This window comes from Haemorhous mexicanus, chromosome Z (assembly GCF_027477595.1).
Source record: "Haemorhous mexicanus isolate bHaeMex1 chromosome Z, bHaeMex1.pri, whole genome shotgun sequence".
NCBI classification, from domain to species: domain Eukaryota; kingdom Metazoa; phylum Chordata; class Aves; order Passeriformes; family Fringillidae; genus Haemorhous; species Haemorhous mexicanus.
The window spans coordinates 5,782,822-5,803,547 of NC_082381.1; the positions used below are offsets into that span (position 1 = coordinate 5,782,822).

The 20,726-nt window shown below is 42.7% G+C and overlaps 2 long non-coding RNA genes across 2 annotated transcripts; both read left to right on the forward strand.

The window, feature by feature from the left end:
• Positions 1-1,098: 1,098 nt before the first annotated feature.
• Positions 1,099-17,237, forward strand: LOC132322305 (uncharacterized). The gene is made up of 3 exons (XR_009485086.1): positions 1,099-1,175; positions 9,851-10,733; positions 10,994-17,237. It is a non-coding gene; the product is annotated as an uncharacterized LOC132322305 (long non-coding RNA).
• A 40-nt stretch (positions 17,238-17,277) lies between these two features.
• LOC132322294 (uncharacterized) lies at positions 17,278-18,343 on the forward strand. Its single transcript, XR_009485079.1, has 2 exons — positions 17,278-17,472; positions 17,843-18,343. It is a non-coding gene; the product is annotated as an uncharacterized LOC132322294 (long non-coding RNA).
• Positions 18,344-20,726: the final 2,383 nt, after the last annotated feature.

Genomic DNA, 20,726 nt, shown 5'->3' on the forward strand with positions numbered 1-20,726 from the left:
CAGTTTCATCAGATGATCCCTCCCTGCTTGTCTCCAAATGGAGGCCTCTGTTTAATAGGCATCCTTGGTGCCAGGGCTGTCACACACTGGAAGTAGCAGTGCTGGTTATACCCCTCTGTGTGACACTTTTGGGGGGTGATGGCAACACCCAGCTTGCTGGGAGCCTCATGAGCACCAAGCCACACCTTCCTGCAGGTGCTTCTGTCAGTTCATCCCACACAAATTCATGCCCACTGGATCCTGCTTTTAGAGCTGGGTGGAAAAATGTGACATTGCTGCCGTTTTCACCTGTTTGACTTCTCTTTTTGAGCATGCAAGTAAACACACAGAGGATGGGATTAGAGATAATGTTGATTACTGGCACACATGGGGTCTTAATTGGGTTTATGGAAATGAATGAATGGGATTCTACTGGCTTTCACAGGGGCTTAGGTCAGGCTGGAAGGGTACCTAGAACACCAACACTGGAAACATCTTTGAAGTGTTTGCTAAAGCATTGAAATATTGTCATCTTGTGGAAAGTTTAATTTTAGTTGTTTTTTTTTTTTTCATTTTGCCTTGTAATTATCTCTTGTGGGCTAGTAAATGGAAAAAATAGCAGCATGCAGTCACAGCAGGTATTCTCTAAAACAAACACACACACATATCAGAGCGTATTTGTGGCTGTTTGTGTTTTGTTGACAGAGCCTGCTCACTCTATGCCTCACGTTAGTCATATTCTGTCATGTGTCTGAGCTGAAATTCCTCACTCAATGAGTTAGACTGAGGCAGCATCACCTGGAAATTCCAGGTTCCTCCAGTGGCATCAAGCCAGAAGGTAAAGGATATATCCCTGCTCCATACATGTGTGGCACTACTGAAAATGCCAAGGGGAAAATGGGTGAACAGGTGTGGAGTGAGCAGAGGGGGGATGCAGCAGGTTGGACCTGCATGAAACAAGGAGAAAACTATTCTCCAAAAAGAGGGTGGTTTAGGGTCCCTTTGTCTTGTTCCTGCCTGAGGATGAAGGTGGCAACACTCATCTGAAGAAGCTCCCTCTGCCCATGAAGATCAGATGAAGTGATTTCTCTCTCTTCTCTCCTGCCAGGAGGAGCAGAAAGACCCTGAGGTGGGGCTTCGCTTCACTGAGGCTTTCCAGCAGAGGACACCAACCTCGCTGATGATGGGTTTTAGAGGTAATAGCTGGAAATCTTCCTTCCTCCTTGCTCTCTTCCATTTTGCAAGTTTTAATATTACTGTCTGGATAATAAATAACAGTGAGGGATGACAATATTTAAATTATTTCAGGACACACATTCTATCCCTCTCTTATCAACATCACTGTTTGAAAGCTGGTTTTCATCTGCTCCTCTGTGATGAATTTAAAAAAGGATCTGCTAAGTGCATATCTGGACAGGGGAAATCCCACCCTAAAATTCTGACACTGATTAGTGTCAGATCCAGACCCCACTGGAAAGAATGGGAGATCTCCTGGTGAGTTTGGTGGGCCTTCAGCTCAAGGTCTAAATGTCCAATTCTCTGAATAATGCCTGTGATTATTTGCCTGTGATTATCTCTTCACTGATCATAATCTCTGCCTCTTGCTGTTGAGTCAGGAGGAGCCATGCAGCAATTTGAAGGACTTACCTGGCAAGAGAGTAGCCTTGCTGTAAAAGCTGTATGTCTTGCTGTCTGCAGTGCTCAAATCAGTCTCGAGTGACCACATGGAGTAAACCTACAAAAAGTCTCATCAGACTTCAATTTTCTGTTCATTGTTTACTACAGACCTTTAAACAACTTTTGTTCTTTCCCATAAGCCTCTTGTTTGGCTGCAGTGTGAAGGGAGCAGAACGGGAGGCCTTTCACTGTCTTGTCTGCAATTATTTGGAATATCTTGCATCTTAATTTACAATGGAAAGCAGAAAAAGAGTGAACCCTGCTTCATCTGATGAGGACTTTGACCTGTTTTTCTTGGGTTAAAACAGCTGTAGCACACTCAAAGCAAAGGGCAGTCAGACACCATTGCAAATTATTCCTAAATTCACCATTGGATGCTCTTTTGGAAAAATCCATTTTACACTGCTTGCCTCTAGTTCTGAATGCTGACATCATACTGTGTATAATTTGAAAACTATTTTCAGTGGTCATGATTTTTTCCCTGGAGTGTCTTCCCAGGTAATCAAATGTTAGTGTTTTTTGTATTTCAGAGATGCTAGCCTTTATTTTATTAAGTGCTTTGCATTCCTAACATGATGCTCATCTTCACTGATTCAGTGCTTAGAATCATAGAATACAATGATAAAGCAATTTGAGCTGGAATTCAGTAATTTAAGATCATTGAGTCTAACCATTAACCCAGCACTGCCAAGCCCACCACTAAACCTTGTCTCTTAGTGCCACTTCTACGTGTCTTTTAAATGCCTCAAGGGACAGTGATTCAAATACTTCCCTGGGCAGTGTGTTCCAGTGCTTGACAACCCTTTCGGTGAATAAATTTTTCTTGGTATTCAAACTAAACCTCCTTTGGTACAACTTGAGGCTGTTTCTTCTCATCCTGTCCCTTATTACTTGGAAGCAGAGCCTGACCTCCCCCTCACCCCCGGCTGTCCCCACCTGTCAGGGAATTGTGCAGAGCCACAAGGTCCCCTCTGAGCCTCCTTTTCTGCAGGCCAAGCCCCTTCCCAGCTCCCTCAGCCTCTCCTGGTGCTCCAGACCCTTCCCCAGCTCCGTTTTCCTTCCCTGAACTTGTTTTTCTTTCAGGTTGTGAGGGGCCCAGAGCAGCGCCCAGGATGTGAGGTGTGGCCTCAGCACAGGGCCGGGCCCTACCCCGCTCCTGCTGCCGCCCGCGGCTGGCACAGCCCAGGGGCCATCGGCCTCTCGGCCACCCGGGCACCCCTGAGCTGTGTCCAGCTGCTGCCACAGCTCGCCCAGGGCCCTTTCCAGCCCCTTTCCTCCATCCTGGAGCTCCATGGGGTTGTTGTGACCCAAGGGCAGGACCCAGCACTTCCCCTGGCTGTCCCTCATCCCATGGATCCAGCCTGGCCAGACCCCTCTGCAGAGCCCTTCTGCCCTCCAGCAGATCCACATCCCACCCAGCCCGGTGCTATCAGGAACTGGCTGAGGGGGCCCTCGATGCCCCTATGCAGAGCTTTGGTGAGGATGTCAAACAGGTCCGGCCCCAGCTCTGATCCCACCTGGCCCCTGGTGCCAGCCCAGCCGGGCGTCCCTCCATGTCCCAGCGCTCCCGGCCCTGCCCTCAGCCCATTCTTCCCCCAGGGCACAGGGCCCTGTCCATGAGCAGCCAGTTTCTCCAGGAGATGCTGTGGGAGAAGGTGTCAAAGGCTCTGTAAAGTCCAGGCAGACACATCCACAGCCTTTCCCTCAGCCCTGAGCAGCTCACCTTGGCACAGGAGGAGATCAGGCAGGACCTGCCTCTCCTAAACCCTGGCTGGCTGGGCCTGATGCCCTGGTTGTCCTGTCCTGCTCCTGACGGCACTCAAGGTGATCTGCTCCATGGCCTCCCTGGCACTCAGGGCACGTGACAGGTCTGTAATTCCTGGAGGAAAGGATGTGGATTCTCCTTAGCTCTCCTTTTGTTGTTGATGAATTTATAAAAACAACTACATTGTCAGCTGGGCTTTGGACCTTCTAATTTTCTTCCTGCATAACCTCACCCTTGTTGTTCTCCTCAATCTGGCTCATCCTTCATCCAAAGGTTGTAAGCTCTCTTTTTTTCCCTGAATTCCAGACACAGCTCTGTTCAGACAGGCCATTCTTCCCCACTGCCTCATCTTATGGCACATGGGGTCAATCTACTCCTGCACCTTGAAGAACATCCAGTGTTCCTGGATTCCTTTGTCCTCCAGGATGCCCTCCCAGGGGACTTTCTCAGCCAGTGCCCTAATCATGCCAAAGCCTGCCCTCTGGAAATCCAAGGTGGCAGTTCTGCTGCACCTCTCCTTACTTCTCTGGAAATCAAAAATCACCTTTCCATGACCACCAAGCCCTAGATGGCCTCCAGCTGTCCCATCACTCACCAGCTCTTCTCTCTTCCTGAACAACAGGTCCAGTGGCCATTTTCCCTTACTGCCTTGCTCACCGTCAGGAGCTTCTCTGCCATTTCAGGAACCTCCTAGACTGTTTCCTCTGTGCTCTGTTGTATTTCCAGCAGTCACATGGTCAATTGATGTCCCTTAAAATAACAAAGAGACTCAGACTTCTCCCAGCTGCTTCTTCCTCCAGATTGAGTGGTCTACAAGAGGTCTCTCACTGTGATATCTTGCTGGCCCTCTCCCTGGTTTCTGTGCATGAACCATCAACCTTTTTGTCAGCATCATCAAACTCTATACAATCAAAACACTCCCTTACATACAGGCCTTGCATCCCATGGAGAGACCAGTGGCTGAGAACTGGAAAGTGTTTGGTTAAAACAGTAACTGCTGTAATTTTTCTTCTTATCTTCAGCCACATATGTTCCTGTCTCTCCTGCTTGGAGTGTTGCATTGACTGTGGTAAGAGGAAGGTTTTATAAAATCATTGCAATTTAAGGAGCAATTACTGCATGCTGTTCGAAATTTTTCACCTGAGTCTGTTTGGTCTGAATCCAACACCTAGTGAATCTAGCGGAGTCTTTGCCTGGTCTGTAAAGACATTTGATCAGGTTAACCACAAAAATCAGTGTTTCAGGGAGGAACAGTAACATTTCCCAGTATATCCTGAGTGGAGGATGACTGTGTGTGCTTATATTAATCCCAAGGTGTTTAAGGTTTCGTGCATTGTACCCCTTCCTGTAAGGACACTAAAAAATTAGGTGGCATTAATGGTGAAAATGTAGAAAAGTGCTACAGAGTCTCAATCAGAATGACTGAAGTCACCTGCTGTTCCCCTGAGGAAACAGAACTGGGAGCGAGTGTGTTGGAGGACAAACTCATTTCCTGTGGCCCCTCTTTGAAGGAAGTCCAATAATTTCAGGGTTGTCAGAACTCGCTTTTAAAAACTTCTGTGGTATTTGAATAACTGTAAATCTAAAAGCACCAGACTCTCCCTCCTTGCTTAAACACCTGGGAACCATGGACCTCCCCCTCCTCTCCCAGGAGTTTCTGTCATGACACTAAGGAAGGAATAACAACAACAAAAAGGGATGATGGCAAATTGTTTCTTATCAGAGGAAGTCTACTTCATAACTGACTCACTGGAACAATTATCTGTCAAATTGTCTCTGTGTGCAGGAAGAGTGTGTGTTTCCTTTCCTCAGCCTGAATTCATTATGGTTCTTACCAAACTGAACATTCCTTCAAGAGGATTTCTTTGCTGTTCAGTGGGTTCTTGGTGTTTAGGAAGGGAACTGATTCTTGGAGGGAGCTTTAAAATCCCAGTACCCTGAGATTTTTATTTTGGTAAGCAAGGCTTACCATAACTTACAAGAACAGTGTGACCATGCTGGATTAGGCCACTGGTTATCTTCCTCCAGATTTTGATGGAGTCCAACTGCAAATAAATAAATGAAAGGCAAACTCTCCAAAATGCAGCTAGGCAGTTTGATCAAACTGTGACACAAGAGAGAACATTTTCCTTCTAATCCATGTGAGCTGTCCGCATACCCTGTAAATAATGAGATATGTGTCTACCAGTTTTCTAAAGCTATTTTGGGAACTGGATGAATAAACAGGAAGGAAAAAATAAAGCTGAGATTTTTTTGCCCTCTCCCAATCTTGAAGAGAGTATTTGCAAAGTTTTCCTTAAAATGTAAAGTTTTAAACAATACGCACTCTACTCTTGGTTGTTAATGTAGCCAGGAGCACTGATTATAGCCATCAAGTCATTAATATTGCAGAAAACCCACAAATGATGTGCAGAGAGCCTTCACAAGAGGTGTCCATGTTCATTAAAAATATTACCTTTCTTTCTCTCTAACATTTTGGCTTGAAGATTTGTCTCCGTCCTACATCAAACAACAGGGTAGAAAACAGGACCCTAACATTATCCAGCTCACTTCCACCTTTTTATCTGATTCTTCTTTAAAGAGCTCTTGGATGGGTGATCTGTTGTTTGTCATTCATCACTTGTAGCTTGCTTTTTTATTTTCTTCTAAGATAAGTCATCAAAGAGGAGTGGGGGTTAAAATGCAATTTGGAATAGCATCACAGATTGCAAGGCCAATGTTGCCTGACTTCCCACATGATTCAAGCAAGTGCTCCAAGCCTGTATTTCTCATTGCCCTGTGATAGTAAATTACAGTAGCTGGTGATAGCAATCAGAGGTGAGGAGAATAGTCTTCCTTTCTATTGCTTTGCAGGGCAGAATCCAGAAACATTTCTTTTTGCCAAAGAAGAGCTCTCCACCAGGCACTGTGTGTGTGTTTAAGTAAATAGAAGGAGATTTACCTTCTGAAGCTTGTGTGAAATCATTCAAACTTGACATCATTCCAAGACATTGCATGAAAGGAGGTTACACTCACCGTGCCTTAAGCCAGGGCAGGAGTGTGACTGACCAATCAGCTCTAGCATGTCAGGAACCAGAGCCATGGAAATTGCTATGAGTAGCCAAACACTTGCTTCTTTATCAGCCATGAAGTTGTGCAGAGCCTGTTGAACAGGCTTTCTCATAGCAGACCTGGCTAGGATGGACTTGTGCCAGGGAGTCAGTGGTAGCAGATGAAACCACCTTTAAGAAAATAGAGTTCTAATTTGAAATAAATCATATATTAAAGGTGTCTGAAGACAATCCTCAGGTGTTAATCTGATCTCTACAGTGTAGAACTGATGTGACTGGGTGTTGTCTGCTCACATGGTGAAGAAATCACATAAGAAATGTTCCCTCATTTCCTCCAAGGATTAATTCTTCTAGGTGCAAACATAGAGGGCTTTACACCTAAACCAAATGTGAACTTGGAGGTCTACCTTTTTACAAATCAGTTACTTTTCTCAGGAATTTCCTTAAAGGTGCACAGGCTGAACCTTAGGTTGGCAGTGTTCAAAGGGTGTGCTGTAGTCACTAGCTTTGCATCAAAGGAAGGGAAACTGTTTAGGACAGAGGTAAGAAAGAAAACCTGCGTGCAGGAGAAACTCTGGGGAGGTCATTAGCAAGACAGGATGTAACTGTCTGAGCTGGTGTCAGAGCAGGACACAGGTCTTGTTGGAACATATGTGGAAAATGCAATGGAATACAAAAGTGCACATCTATATAATCTATATCTATGCCTATATCTGTATATATCTATCTATATCTTTATCATCTATATCTATATATCTATATATCTATATCTATATATCTATTATCTACATCTATCTGTATCTAATCTATTTTTATCTCTATCATCTATCTGTATCTATATCTTATCTGTATCTGTATCTCTATCCCCATGCTTCTGTGTGTACTTACCACCTCATCATGAACGATCTAGGAAGAAACAGAAGGGGGGCTGAGATAAAGGGAAAACCATCAAAAATAGGTCTAATTATTTTCTAATTTTATTTCCCTTTGCTAGCTGCAGTTCTCAGAGAGTGTTTGCAAGTCAGCTTGTAAACATGCCAGTTTAAAGTGTATGCAAACACAGCTTGCCCTTTGCATGTCCTCAGAACAGCTGAGTGCACAGGTGAAAGCCTGTGTTTCACAGATGTGTCTCAGTGCTTTCTGCTCTTCTCTGCTTCAAATCCTGTCCCACTGTGGTTCAGAGAACATTTTTAGAAGTCTCCTCAGCATCTTGTTTGTGGTGGCACCCTGGGAAAGCAGCACTGTCTTTTCCTTCTGCTGGAGGGGAAAAGAAGTGGTTATCATTTAACACACACTAAGTAACGGGTAGGTCAGATCTTCTCCCAATGTTTCCCTGGCAGCCAAGCCGCAGCAGTGAGGACCTGACCAGAAGCAGCCTGGTAGTGTTACAGCCAGTAAAGCAGGGCTGGATTACAGCAGCTGGGGATCTGACCACTGTCTATACCCTTAAAAATAATCCACACAAACAACACAGACTCTGCTTGAGCCCTGGTGTGCTTTTTCAGATGGTTCATAAATTTATTTGACTGGATGCCCAACATGGACCACCTGCTATGTTGATAGAACAAAGAAATGAGCTTGAAGAATGCTAAAAAACCTGAAGGAGGAGAGGGAGAAAAGCCCAGTGTCTGACTGACATCCTTGGTAAGGGGCAACCTTGCTGCATAAACATAGGAAGCAGCCATTCTTTCTAACTTCTCAATTTCATAAAGGTCATGTCACCAGCTGGCCTGCCAAGCCTGCTTTCCCCTTGACAAAAGAAAGACATGCTCCTTGTCAGTGTCAGAGGAGCTGGAGGTAGAAATGAGTTTGGTTCTCCAGCCAGACCCTCCATTGTTTGGGACATATTTTATTATTTAAATTCAAGGTCTGGAATAAGCTCAGACTTTTTGCGATACTCATATGAGTTATTATTAGTAATCCTATTACTTGTGTGCAATGCATGTTCCTAATCTTTAGTTTTCTCTGAGACAGTCATTCCCTCAGAGGTGGATAGCAACCAAGACCTTCCCTCTGGTCCATACTGCCTACTGTGAATGGCCAGGTTTCCAAACCATGACTAAGTAACGTGCTGAAAAATATAGCCTGACATGCGCCTTGGAGAATACAACACCTGTAGGAATAATTTCATTAGGTTTTGGTTTTTCTCCCTGAATAAAATGTAGTTGTTAAGCAAACTACAAATTCTGCCAGCCCAGAAGCCTCAGCACAACACATGAATGTGAATTTATCAGAGTTCTGGTGAATTAGATGAAAAAGCCTCCTGCATAAGCAGGGGGAAGACCTGCAAAAGTCTCACACCAGAGCAGGTAAATGCAAAGAGCTACAGAGTACCTGCTGAGTATTTTTAGGTTTTCTGTAAACTTGATCTTCACAGAGTGTGTTAGGAGTTACAGAGAAGAGGGTGACGTGCACATGCTGTAGGTAAAGGCCAGAGATACCTCATTAGGACCTACAGTCCAGGTGCTTCAGAAAACTTTGAGCATTCTCTGGTCATAGAAAGGAGATAGACTGATTTTAAGGGCTGTGAATTGCTTGTGCTTTTATATCAGAGGTGTTAGTGGAAGTCTCTTTTTGCAGCTAATGATAGAAAGCAGTTTGTCTGTATATGTGGCAGAATATATTTTGGTCCAATTGTGCTTTTTTTTTTTTTTTTTTTGTGCCCTGTAATAATCTTCTCCCACCTCTCTCTGCTTCTGGAGTGCATGAATCATTTTATTTATCACTGATATGTGTTGGAGTTGAACATAATTTCTTTATTTTCAACCATTCTCAGTCCTGCTGGAGTTATACTTGTCCTGGTCTGCAGAGTGGCTTCCAAGCCTCACTCCTTGTAAATGGAAAGGAATCTTAAATACAGGTGAATGTTCTCCTTTGCTCTCCCCCACCCCACTTTCTCTTATGCAAATGCATCTTTTGAGCTTATTGTTGGTTTATGTCTGTGATATTTGGCTGCAATTAAGATTTTTTGGGGTTTATTACTTTCTGGAGAAGACGTGTGTTACAGCTAAGAAAAATGAACTTTACAACACCATTACATCTTGGAGAGTGCTCCTCTATGGATGCTTATTTGTAAAAGCCAGTCCTAGACTGGATGGATCACTGTGGGAATGAGAGAAGAGTTTCACGCCATTACAATTGTTTTCTCCCTGCCAAGATTCCTCTCAAATGCTCTTGTAACTCTCACCAGCTCTGATGGTTTCAGGCCAGGGACTGGCAAGACTGAAATTTTAGCAGGTTTATGTTGTCATGCCATGTACAAGCTTTTGGTGTGTCTCTGTACCATCCATTAGCATTTTCTCTCTGATCCTGTCCCTTTTCCTACCTTGTTTTCTTTTTGTGGGCTATTGGTCTCTCATGTTGCATTCCTGTCTCTCAGCAGGATCGTTGCTGGCTGGTCCCAGTGCAGAAGTTGTAGCTGACCTGTTACAGGTGACAGCTGAAGAAATGGACTGATGATGGCAAGCTCAGAAAGCTGGACAAAGGGAAAAGCAAATCCCTGTGCCATGGGTGGGACAGGATGGATGTAGAGAATGATGTGTGGGCAAGGAGTACCAGCAGATGGGCTCTCCTGGGAGGCTCAAGCTGAGAGGGCATGGACACACAGCTTGGAAAGGGGATGCTGCTTTGAGGCAAAAAAAGCACATTTGGTCCTTTGGACGGTGGACTGAACCAGGAACCAGGTTGCCCAGAGAGGCCATGGAATCTCCATCCTGGACTGTTCTGCTCCTGCTAGCCCTGTGTGTGGGGTGGGCTGGAGCCTGCCTGAAGTCCAGGTTGACCCACTCCACTGCCGCCTGAAGTACAAACAGAGCTCGCCATGGCACCACTTCTTATTTCCACTATTTTTGTCCTCTGGGAGTTTTTCTTCCCCAGAATTTATCTCTTGAAATAAAGTAGCTTATAATATTTTCCATTCACAAGCCTTTAACTTGGTGATGCTTTCCTCGAGTATAAAAGCAGTGGGAGAATTGTATTTTTAAAGCAATCCCCACTTGAGTTACGGATGACATGCTTGCACGCTTGTGAAATGCGTTTGCTCAGAGTTCCTTTGTTTGCTGCTGCCAGCCTTGTGGTGATCCTGTGCCCATGTGGCTTCCTGGTGGCTTCCCAGAGGCTCCCTCGGGCACGCACAACATTGACTTCCATGAAGTTCACCACAGGACTGAAGTGAGAATAATTTTGCAGTCTGAGAGATGGATTCCTGCCTGTCAGAAAGGCCATCCCAGCATCCAGGGTGCATCCTCTGTGTTAATCTACAGGTGAGGAAATGTAAAGATTTCTTCACACCCTCCTTGCTGTGGATTTCTTTCAACTAAGCCATTTGATTTCTGTTTCTGAGGGACAGAGGGAAGATGCTGTATCTTTTGTTTCAAGGCCTTAGGGTTAGAACTTCATCTTTGGCTGTCTTTAGGTTGCTACATCAAAGTAGGCAGTAAGAAATTAAAACCACCCGGATAACATAATAAAAAAGAACAAGCCATTTAGGAAAAAAAAAGAAAATCAATATTTTGTCTTTTAGGTCCCCAGTAAGAAATACTTCTGCAGAGAAGACAGAGGGGAAAACATGAACAATGGCCTTCTCCTGCCCTAATTGCAAGTACAGCAGGCATGTCAAGTGTGAATTTGAGAGACAAAGGTAAGGACTGCTTTGTAAACAGGAACAGAGCTGCTGAAACAGAAGGACAATAGCTAAGGACCAACCTGTAGCTAAATCTACCTCCAAGAAACCTTATTTGAGGAAGTAGGTATAATTCTAGATCAATGTATCTTTGTTTTATCTCCTGTTGGATGCCCTTGCTGCCTTTTATATGAAGTTTGATTGCATAAATGGGTGTCATGTTTTGTAAATACTTCCAGGTGTGGGAAGAATAGGTGGGGGAATGGCTGATGTCTGGATGTCACTTGGATGGCATGAAAAAGGAGCTGCTGGTTCTCTGAGCTGCTGCTGGACCTGACCAGAGCAAGGGTCTTTAGGGCCATGAGAAGGTATTAAAATCTCACTGGGCTTCCCTGTCCACAGAGTGTTTAGTCTCCAGTTGCAGAGGAACCATCACATTTTCAAACACCACGTGTTTGGGTTTGGGGGGCATCTTTCCTACCCATTTAGTGAATATAGCCACTCTTCTTTATTGACATTATGGAGTGAAAAGTGACTGCTCCACCAGCCAAAATAAATTAAACCTGCCTTGTTAGGATGGCTGCCTCTGAGCATTAAAAGTGTGAAACACACTCTGGGCAGCAAGTCATTAAATATACAGGGAAAAGGTACAGAGGTTAAAGAATACTCAGATAAGTTAGATATATGCAAGTCAGCAGGGCCTCATGAAATTCACCCTGGAGTACTGCAGGTACTGGCTGAGGTGATCTCTGAGCTATTAGCAATTATCTCTGAGAGCTTGTGGAGGATGAGTGAGGTCCCAGCAGATGGGAGAAAGGCAAACACAGAACCTATCTTTGAAAAGGGGAAATGGAAAGACCCAGGGAATCACAGGCCAGTCAGCCTGGCTTTGATACTGAGAAAAATGCAGGAGCAAATTATTGAACAATCAATATGTAAACACCTAGAGGAAAATAAGGTGAAAAGAAACAGCCTGCTTGGGTTTGTCAAGAACAAATCACATCAAAGCAATCTCATTTCCTTCTTTGACAGAGTAACTGGCCCAGTGGATAAGGAGGAAGAAGCAGATGTGATAGATCTTGACTTTAGCGAGGCTTTTGACACACATCCACATGACATTTTCATAAGTAAACAGGAGAAATATGGTTTAGATGAAGTTATTATGTGATGGGCACAAAACTGAAAAATTTGGCTTATTAGTAAAGCAGTTATCAATGGTTTGTTGTCAGACTGGGAAAACATATCAAATAAGATACCACAGGGGACTGTCTTAGGTCCAGCATTATTCAATATTTTCAGCTTTGATGATGGAATATGTTGAAAACTTCAAAAAATTACATATGATACTGAACTAGGAGGGGTTACAAACAGAACAGGATTTGAATACAAAATGGGCTTGATAAATTGAAGAAAGTGTCTGAAATCAATAGGATGAAATTCAATAAAGGAAGACAAGTGCAATGTATTACTTTTGGGGAAGGAAAAATCAAATGCACAAGTATTAAATGGGAAACAACTAGTTTGAGAGCAGTTTTCATAAAAGAGGCTTAGCACAGAGCACAAGCAAAATGAAATCTAAAAATGTGAAGATGTGTGAAGAGTAAATTCCACGATTGTATGAATTAATAGCAATATTGTGAATAACTGGGAAATAATTATCTAGTTCTGCCCTGAGTGGTGGAGTCTGACCCAGGAATATTACATCTGTGTCCAACAGTAATGGCACATTTTGAAAATCATTCTCCTTTAGATGGAGAAAGAACAAAGCCTAGGAAACAATTTCTGTGAGGAAAAGCTGATTTTACTGAGTATGGGCTTTTTTCTAAGGAAAAAGTGTAATGCATCTACAGTATGCAAAATATTATTAAAAATCTTGTAAAGAAAAGGACACTTGCCTGCTTTCCCTTTTTAAAATGGTATAAAAAAGAAAAAGAAAAAAAAAAGATGGAATAAGCTAAAGCAGATAGATAGAGAGATGTTCTGTCTATGGGGATGATACTGCACTGGAGCAGGGTTTCTGAGGATATTCTGGAATCCTTGTTTCAAGTCCTGAAAATGGGTCAGACAGACATCTGTCTGTGATGTGAAACAGATGTCCTCTGGAGGGTACTCCTACTTTTACATTTCTACAGTAATTCATACTCCTCAGTCAAGAGAAAAGCTCACATGAACAAGATAAGCAAGAATTAAATGCATGGTTATAAATTTCCTCCCAGACTCCCACTTTTCCACTGCAAACTTCTTTTTTTGGATTTATGTACATTTATCACACAGTTCTCTGTTCTCCTTTTCACCTGTCTTTGCCTTAAAACAGAGGGAAGAGTTGATAGTCATTCCATAATTATATGAAAGATTATGAAGCTAGACAGGGCTACCTTCTATCCAAACATGAAATCATGCATGTTCATTCTCCTGGACTGGTTGCTGGTGCAAAATCAAGACCAAAAGACTTTAAACCCCCCCCCCCCCCAAAACCCCAAACCTTTTTGATATTATCTGCTGTAAGCTGCTTTAAGAAACGCTTTGCTCTTTTCCTCTTTTTGTTTTTGATGAAGATACGCAGTCAGAGAATGAAGCTTTATAAACATACATTCACCCTTTAAATGATAGACATGGGACAAACTGGGTGGTACTTTTATGATGTCTTATTGGCATGATTTTGAACTGGTGTGTTATTTTGCGGCATCCTAGACAGAATGCTGCAAACCCTCTGCATCTTGTTTCTGTGTGAGCCATGTGCATCCTGAAACATAGACTTGAAATACCTAGTGAGAAGTAAGATCTTCATTCAGGGCTGTAGGGCCAGAAATCTTAGTCATCAAGTGTTGTTTTGTGTGAAGGCTATGAGAAGAAAGAGCCATTAAATGGCTGATCTAAACTAACATATGTAACTGCAGAATTTGCACTCTGCATTGTGGGGGATGCTACACTCAAGGAGAAGAATGTCTCTTCTCCTTGATGTGCTTGGCTTTGTGATGATACCTGCACAAAACAAATTTGTGAAACCCTTCTTAAACGGCTACAAGGCTGTGATCACCAGTAAAGAAGTGCTTGCCTGACTGTGAAACTTGTATTCCTTCCTTTGTATCTCTGTGAAACCTTTCCAGTTGCAGGAGCCAGGGGTGTTGTATTTTTTTAGATGTTTGTGGGATTAATGTACTTGTTCCCAAATTCGGGACCTAGACTTTCTCCCAAATGTGGAGGTTTAGGAGCAGAAATGTACGTATTTAGGGAAGGGATATTTATTTGCCAGGTGAGCTGGCCTGTGGGTAACTGTGTTTGAGTAAGATCAGCTCTCAGGTCCCTGGGAGGAGTTTGTTCAGGTAGTGTGGGAAGTGTTCCCAATCATCCAGAAGGAGCCAGATCAGCTGGAGCCAGGATCATGCAGGATGCTAAGGCTGCATCCATGTGATGCTGTGCTTCATGGCTATAGACATCCGTGCCAAGGTCAAAAGTGTTACCAACCTTCCTTTCCTCTGTTTTGTTCTGGCTCATGCTTTTAACCTCCATGTTTTAGTTATACCTGTTTTTAAAGTCTCATATTACCATTTGCAACTGAGTATTTGTCAAAACTGAGCCACCCAGGATCTACTAAAGTGCCAGCAATATTTTATACACAACTGAAGCCTCGCTAAAAGACTATATTGAGACTTTACTGACGCTGTGAAGAAAAATAAACTCATAGTTAGTGACCCTTGTAGTATGGTTGAACTGATAGGAAGATGCACCACTACTTACATTTATGGTGAGATCTACAGTACATAACTTTTAAGAGGGAATTTTGTAGCAGAAGGTTTTGGGAGGTCACTGGTAATACTGTCATTAACTTGCCAGTGAGAAGATAGAACCATATTTAGAGCCACTTTTACCCCTGTTTTCTGTAATATAATAGTTTTTGAGCTTTCATTAGCTACCACAAATGAAAGATTTGTGGTAGTATGGAACGGAGTGGGTTCTTCTTACCACTTGCAAAAGGTCTTATTAAACATAAAGTAAAATAAAGCTTCCTGGGTCTAAATATAGGCGGGACTAAATTGGCAGATCTCAGTAAGCATGATTGCTTAGTAATGGAGATAATGCTGAGTGAGCTTTATAGAAGGGGAAAAAAACATAAATAAAAATATTTTTTTGTCTGAAATGCTGCCAAAAGTTAATGCATCTTTTCCTTTCAATGAAACAACATTGTCCTTGTTTTCCATCTCAACCAGCTTGAGACATTTTCCCCAGTCTGAAATATATCCACAGCCTGTTCCACACTAAAATTATCAACCATACAAGTTGTGTCATGACAGTCAGAGAAAAAAAACAGTCTAAGACAAGATCAATTCCTGACCATATTTCTATTTTTATATTTTTTTAAGAATTAATGCTGTATTCACAGAATAACTCATCTAGGGAGGAGTAACCTCTAGGCAACCAGCTGGTCAGGCAGCATAGAGGACACCCATCACAGACATTTAGCGTCTTTAATTGTAGGGGTGATGCTGGTTAAGAGGAAAGACCTGTTCTTATCTACAGGAGGGTTTAAATCCATTTTTGAAGCCTCTAAAAGGATCTTGCTGAAACTGAATCTTTGCTTGAATTTCTCACCCAGGTCCCCTCAGCTCAAGCCTTCAGGCTGAGCTCTGTGTTGTGCCAGAGGGAAGCACTTTGGAGGGGATGGGTAAGCACAGCCACCCTTCAGCTGGGACTCAGTGTGGCTCTGCCCGTTTCCAGTGACTCTCTGATCTCAGTCCTCAAGCCCTGAGTGGAGAGATGGTGTCTTCTGCAGATTTCTGTCTGTGCCAAATTACTGCAACTCAAAAAAACAAGAGGGGACATGCATGCAGATGTTGCAAGGTCATGCATGGAAAAAAGACAACACCGATGGGTAGAAACTCAAATTGTTGCTTGCTTACCAGCATTACCTAATTTGATTATATTCACTGAATTATCTGTAGCAGCAGACTTTGTGGAGAGGTATGGCCCACCTGTGATACATATATAAATATATACATGTATATATTTATACATTATCATGGTGATAAATTTTAATGAGAGCATCATCACAACCAGCTGGTGTTGTTTGAAACAAATTGCATTAATAATGTGTCTGAATTTTCAGCATAAGACCAAATAATGAGAGTTGTAAAGCTGCAACATAATGCGGAGTCAACAGTTTAGTGGGCAGGCACTCCCACCTTAGGCAAGGCTCTGAATCTGCCTTCTTCTGTGGGATGAAGTTTAACCCTCCCTCCTCCACACCCCGCTGGGATGTCACAGGGGTGCAGCCTCCTGGCACCAAGGAGAAATGCTGAGATATCTGACAAGTGAGGCCTGAATTAACACTTCAGGTAGCACGCTTATTTTGGGGACAGCAGGCTGGCAGCTCCCTGCTATGTGATATTTCTGTTCTCTGTCTCCCTGCTTTGGAGAGCTCTGGGTCCTGCTTGTGCCACCCTACGCTGCGTGGTGGAACTCACAGCACTCCTCTCCTCCTTCTGCTGGCCTGCGGTGGTGGAGGGGCAAAGGCAGGATGTGTTTTCAATGTGCAGCCTCAATCAAGGTCCTAGAGGTCCAGTGAGGCACTTGGACAAGGATCTGCACCTTGCTGGCAGTGCTGTTCCCATGGTGGAAAGGCTCCATTCCTGGTGATGTGGAGCATGGGGACCTTAATGTGGGACTAGAATGCAACAACACCCCTGTGCTGCACACCTCTCACCCAATGTTGGAGCAAAACTCCACCAGGATGGAGGGATTTCACCACTCTTCTTGTTAAATATTCTCAGTACATGTGTTTAAGGTGTGCTAGAACGTCGTCCTCGCTTCTCTATGACTTCTGGCTGAAGATAAGCATGAGAACTTTGGTGATCCCTTTCTGTTTGTTTGAGGGTAAGCTGCTCTCTTTACCAGCCCCACTTTCTGCCTGGCTACCCAGATCCCACCAGGAAGACATGATAAAAGGCAAATGTGTGTCTCAGGGTGTGCACAGACACAGAGATGCCCACGCCTGGGACTCTTGGTAAATACTTTAAGTGTAGAGTTTCTCTATCAATATTCTATTCTCCATAATTTATGTCTTTTACTCAGTCACTCTTGTATGTCTTGACACTTGTCACTTGACATTGTGAATGTTTTCTTTACTTTTTAGATCATCATAAATTAAAGGACTTCTTGATTTTCCACAATCCCTTCATTTTTTTTCTTTTTTTTCCTTTTTTTTCCTTTTTTTTCTTTTTTTTTTCTTTTTTTTTTTCTTTTTTTTTCTTTTTTTTTTCTCTGAAGCTAATCTTCAGTTAATATGGAATTGTGAGCATATAAATAAAAAATGTTTGTTGTGTGTTTTTCTTGCAGTAAATCTGATCATTCCTCATACTGATGCTCAGAATATCTCCCCTAAGGTATGCTGAATTTGATCAAATCACTACATCACCGGAATGTTGAGTGTTACTCATTTGTGTGCTAATTACTCTTAATCTGGGCCCTTTTAAAAAGGTCATCAATTAGACTTTATTGAATTGTCAGCCTTGGTAGGGAATCTGGTAGTTGGTGTAATGATGTCACAGATGGCTAAATACTCTGAAGTCTGAAGGGAAAAATGAATTAAATATAAGTTCAAGTTACACAATGTGGTGTGAAAATGTGGGAGCCAGGCTTTTTGTGGAGGAAACTACTGTTCACAGCTGATTGAAGCTGACTCTAAAGACCTCTTTTATGGCACCCTCTGGAAAGAGCTATGAATAAATGACCCTTTCTCATCTTATTCCCAAGGTTCACCTTGAAATAGGTCTCTTCTACGTGGAGCAGATCTTCTGCCTTTTTAAGAACATCTCAAGGCCACCTTGCTGCTGCTTGTTTTCCTTTGCTGGAGGTTGGGACAAGAAGATGAAAACTTGTAGAATGAATTGCTCAATACCCACCAGTCCTAAACTTTAACCTTACCTCAGCCAGGAATTTTTGCAGGTGTTTTGAGGACCTAGAGTACACAAAACTATATTTTTTAAGCCAGTCTTTTAATAGATTTGCTGTGTGTTACTCCTGTCAGTGTGTCTCCAGAAAGAATAGGCGAGCAATTTTGTGTTTTCACAGATATTTTTTTTTGGTAAGCGATTCAGTCTGAGGAAAATTTTGAATGAAGAACATTGCAACTAGAAGATAAATTGCAATCAATACACGTTTCAACATAATGTATGCCTGAAATTGTACTTACCTATGCATGAGCACAATAATGGTCAAAATTCTGACACAAATAAAGATATTTTAGGCTTCTGATAGCGGGTTTCTTTTGTTATTTGACCTCATTTATTATTGGATATGTAATTTCCACCGCACATTTAGCTCACATGTTTATTAGTCTTATCCAGTTAAGTAACAGAAATTCATATCCCTTTTATTTGTGATATTGCACATTTGGAGAGTGTTGAGAAAAGCCACAGAAAGGCGAGGCACTCATTATCCTGATCAGAAAACAGGGTAAAATGACCAGTCGATTATGTGTGTACCTTACAGATCTCATTAATGGGTGCAATTTAGTTAGTCCTGAGGTAAAGATTTTTCAGGTCTTTTTGACTTCATGGGAAGAGAGGGCAAATCTAACTTTAAAAGGTTACCACCTTTTATAAAGTGTACTTGAAACTTTGTGAACTGAGAAATTCGAATGAAGGGCAGGGATGGTTACTGTGCTTTTTTTTTTGGTTATTTTTCCTCCTCATTCAAATAAAGTATGTCTGGGAATGGGGAGAAAGAGCCAGAAGCTGGGAGTGGGGAGAAAGAGCCAGAAGCTATCTTCAAGAAGGACAGAAAGTTTCCAAACAACGCAAGTGAACTAGCAGGGAACAACACACTGTTCTTGTAAAAACTTTCAGGGGCTCTGTTATCAGGAAAGAAGGAGCCGCAGTGGTGTTGGTGGCCTGTTCAGATGAAACTTCAGGGTTCTCTCCTGTGCACACATTTGGCTGGTTCTGCTGTGGATCATAACCTCCTCGGAGGATCCAGGATTACATTCCTGCCACAGGAGTCCCTGATTTCTGCTGAGTTCACTAAATAACACCCATATGCAGATACCAATATGCCCCAGTGGAGATTTTTGTTAACAATTTTGTGGGATAGTGGAGGCTGATGTGTGGGGATGGCTGGAATATCTTAGTGTGGGAAGCACTGGGGAGTCCTGACTCTTTTTTCACATTGATTACTGTGAGATATGGAATTTCCTGTTTTCTTTTAACTTTGGGATGGATTCTGATTCCTTCCACTTTACTCCTGAGCTGAATGGTACCTTGTTCCACAAGTAGTCCTGTTGGTTCAAAGGGATTATTCATGGATGGGAAGATACCATTCAACACAACTAAAAACCTTGGAATCCAGTCCTTAAATCAAATTTGCTAGCTGAACTTTACGTGTGTGTTGGTGTGCATGTCTGTTTTTCAGCTGTTTTTTTACAAGGGACTGTAGTTCGCCCTTTTAGCCTTCACTGAAACCTTTCATTTCCTGTGCTACTGTTAGGTCACAAAGCTTCATAATGTTCTTCGTTGTTGTTGTTTGTTTCACACACTGAATTAGATATTAATTCTCTCTCAGCTTCTCTTGCATGTGCTTCTAAAATTATATTCTCCATTTAATGTATTCCGTGGTATGTATGTCTCATCAAATGTGACAGATTGGGGTGATTCTGTCAATAATTCATATTTGATATCAAATAGAACAAAGTTAAGAGGGAATTGCAAGGTAATATAATCCATGTCCCCTTTAAACAGATGAAGTTGGACTGAAATTTATGTCTTTGACCAAGACACTTAACATTCAAAAGCCAAACCTACCAGCACAGAGAGTGATAGCTGCTTGTTTGGAAGTAGTATGGGAAGCCAGGACAGAGGATAGCAATTGACATCTTCAAAAGAAGTCCTGTGGGCCTCGCTTTTCAGAGGTGAGGAAGCAACCACAGATCTCATCAAATTCCACTGGAGTCCCAGGTGCTCAATACCTCTGAATTTCAAGCAGTTAAGTAGGGCATGCAAACGGGGATGCTGCAAGCTGACAAGAGTTGACGCTGATCCACTTGAAGGTGCTGCTAAATCAGTTGCTGAGAAACTAAAAGCTGAAAAGGAAAATGCTGAAATCAGTTCTGTACATGCCAAAGACCCTTCAAGCATCTTTGGCTTGTTTGGTAGAGTCTGAGATTATTTGATTAGTACAGAAAAATAGCAGTCAAGGAGGGTTTGTTTTTTATTTTTTAAAGTAGCTCTAAATGGTTGGAAGATGTGAAGACAAGAGTCTGTTTCTGCTCTGTCTGGGAGAGGAAGTCTCCCTCCTCTATGCCAAGAGTTTGCTCCATGGTGACTGATGGAAAGCAGGGGCTTCTCCTGGGCTGTGCAGGTTCAGTGAAGCAGCTGTTCTTCAGAAACGGGACAGCTGAAATTTCACATGGGTGCTGTGCATGCAGTTTGACCTCCAGAGTTTCACCAGGCATCATTTTTCCTGATACAATTGGTCTTTCTTCCACGGGCATGATCTGCTAGAGATCTCCTCCAATTGTTTTGATCCAATGAGACTGAGATATGGTAAGGAACTCTTGAATGTTTCTGAGAATCAGAAATATTTTGTAATCCCCTGGAGAACTGCAAAAATATCATTTTGCTGCAATGGAAGCAGTAGCAAA